At 59.9% G+C, this 2,784-nt stretch overlaps 1 non-coding gene across 1 annotated transcript; it reads right to left on the bottom strand.

Annotated features, from left to right (window-relative positions):
• Positions 1-82, bottom strand: TRNAS-GCU (transfer RNA serine (anticodon GCU)). The gene has a single exon. It is a non-coding gene; the product is annotated as a tRNA-Ser (tRNA).
• Between the last annotated feature and the right edge of the window lie 2,702 nt (positions 83-2,784).

Below are 2,784 nucleotides of genomic sequence, written 5' to 3'. Positions count from 1 at the left end.
CGACGAGGATGGGATTCGAACCCACGCGTGCAGAGCACAATGGATTAGCAGTCCATCGCCTTCACCACTCGGCCACCTCGTCAGCATGCTGATGCTGCTCCTGCCACTGCTGCCGCTGCCACTGCTCCTGCTGCTCCTGCTCCTGTTCCTGCTCCGGCTCCAGCTCCTTGCTCCTGCTCCTGCTCCTGACTCCTACACCTTTTTACGCGGTTTGACACGGGAGAGAAGGAGCCAGCCTCCAGCTTTCGCCTTTTGGGGCTGCCTCCACTCTCCCGACAGCTGGGCTGAGCTCCGGGGACCTTTGGGAAATAGGTCTCAGCGTTCACATCAGAAAATGACTGAACAGCAGAGAGAGCCCCCCGCTCCTTCCCGGGAAGGAACACGGGAGAGTGAACCCGGAGTGGCTCAGCGCCTCCAAAGGACTTGAGCCTGACTTTGAGATCGATTTGTCGCCAGCCACGTTCCCCTCGCATTCTGGAAGGATACCACCAGCTCATATGGACAGGGGTCACTCACACTTGACTTGGTGGAGTTTCCACCAGGACAGAGCACGTGCCTCACGCTTGGCCGTGGCGCCTCTGTGCCGTTCCCCCTCGTGCTCACCCAGGATCCCATCACAGGCTGCTTCTCTCCCAGCACAGCTAACAGTCAGGAATGAAGAGGGAGCCGAGGGGCACCGGCCCCACTGCACACAACTCCTCTTTTTACCTGCCAGAGCTCCAGTGCTGCAGAGAGTTGAAACCACTGCGCTGGTCCCCTGAGCCCAGACCTCTCTGTGCCTTGAAGGTCACACCTTGAGCTGGGGGAAATGGTGCAGAGGCCAGGCTTGCTGCCCCTGGTGGATAACAGAAAGGTGGGTACGGGATTGCGCACCGTGGGATGGACACCGACGGCAGGGCCCTGGGAGCCTCTCTTTCTCCTCCGCCCGGTTAATTCCTGTCCTGGACAAAGGGGAGCGGTGCACAGCCTTGGGGGCTGGGACCAGAACCACTTGCACCCCGGACACTCCGAGTAGTTTCTCCAGCCCCAGCCCACCCCATGGGCCTGTAAGTGCGGAGACATGTGAACAAGGCTCTGCCACACTCCTTCCCCAGACTGCTGGCACTCCCCGCTGTGGATGCAAAAAATTCCTGGGATTCCCTTTCTGGGTTCTTAACAAAGACTTCCCTAACAAAGTAGCCAGGGCCATCATTGGCTCTCATTAATGCAGCGGTGTGTTGAGTCCCTGCTCTAATCAGTGCAGCACAGGGACATTCAACAGAAAATTCGGGCTTCCTTCATACTGTGTTTTGTGCCTGTCGAGGCGTGCCGATGAGTAATGGGGCTCCTTCCGCAAGAGCTCTCACCCCAAACCGGCCTTGTCACCATTGCTACGGGATGTCAGGGGCGAAAGACGAGGCGCTCTCGAGGCCAGGAACTACGGAGAAACCCGTAGTTCTACCAAGGGAGGAACTCTTTTGGGCACTCAGCCGGCTGGGATTGGAGAAGAGGGGAGAACGAAACATGACTCTCTTGCAAAGCTGATGCCCAATGTCTTTAATGAGAAAAATCACAGGAAGATGGAAGAGGCGAGAGCTTAAGCAATGCCTTTTGGAGGCTGAGTAAAGCTCAGAGAAGTGCTGCCGTCCAAAGGAAAACCTCCACGCCAGGGGTGCTGCTTTTCCTTTTCCCCTTCAAGGCTCTGGCAAGTCATGCATCACCTAGACCCATTGGCACGGAAGGAAGGAGGAGGCATCGCATGGGGAGCATAAGGCGAAGCAGAGCAAGGCGGGGAAAGAGAGGGGCTTCCCTGGGAAGAGTCGGAAGGCCAGCGCGGGCCCCTTCCTCCAGGCGGAGCGGTTGGGAGCTCGGCTCCTCTGCAGACCATGGCCGCGCTCTCCGGGCTGGCTCCAGGGCTTTCCTGGCGGCTCCTGGCGCTCGACCGACCACGGGCCGGCAATCCACGGGCTTCAGCATAAGAGATTGCCCCGTCCCAGAGGCCCGCAGAGCCCACGGCCCAGACCGGACCACCCAAAGCCCCCCAGCCCCAGGGAGCCCCCAGAAGCGATGGGCACACTGCCAGCGCTGAGAGAGCTCCCCACGGCAGCTGACGCGGTGGACCCCACGGCTGTGCTCTGAGGGAAGGAGCTGAGGATTGGGCCCGGCAGCGTCACCAGGACTGGCGGGGGCTGGATCGCAACACTGGAGTCGGCGCACCGGGTGACGCACGGCTCGTTGCAGCTGTTGGCAAGCGGGGTTGGGCCGCAGGCAGCTGGCAGGCACGGGCTGTAGCACGACATGTCTCGCGGAGGGAGGCGACCCTGCAAGACCGGGAGGGAGCAGAGGGCGTTAGCTGTCGAGCCCTTTCAGACCCGCAGCTCGGCTCCTCTGAGGACAGGCAGCGCCTGGGAGCTCAGCGGAGAGAGATTTGCGATGGGGCACGAGTCAAGGAAGCTCCTCGTCATGCCAGGAACGCAAAAGGAGCATTGCTGAACTGCGGATGGTGGAGGAAGTGGCCGGCCATTGCTTAGGGAGTGCTGGCCGTACGTCCTGAGCCTTGGAAAGAACGACGTCTGGCAAAGAAACCAACCAATGCCCTGTTTCTCGTCCTAGACCATTCACCGAGGACAAGGGAGGCAAAATGCATGCAGCCCTCTCCACAAAAACTGTCCTGCCAAGCGAGGAGACAAGAGGCAAAATGAATTGGGACTTACCAACTTCACAGAGCAGAGGAAGGCACGACAGAGGAGCTGGGAGTCGGGCACACTTTTATACTGCGGCCCAGAGCCCCAGGGGAGCTGAAAA

This window comes from Pelecanus crispus, chromosome 12 (assembly GCF_030463565.1).
Source record: "Pelecanus crispus isolate bPelCri1 chromosome 12, bPelCri1.pri, whole genome shotgun sequence".
Taxonomy (NCBI): Eukaryota; Metazoa; Chordata; class Aves; order Pelecaniformes; family Pelecanidae; genus Pelecanus; species Pelecanus crispus.
Note: the sequence above shows the minus strand (reverse complement) of the source record. Positions and strands in the feature narration are given on the sequence as shown.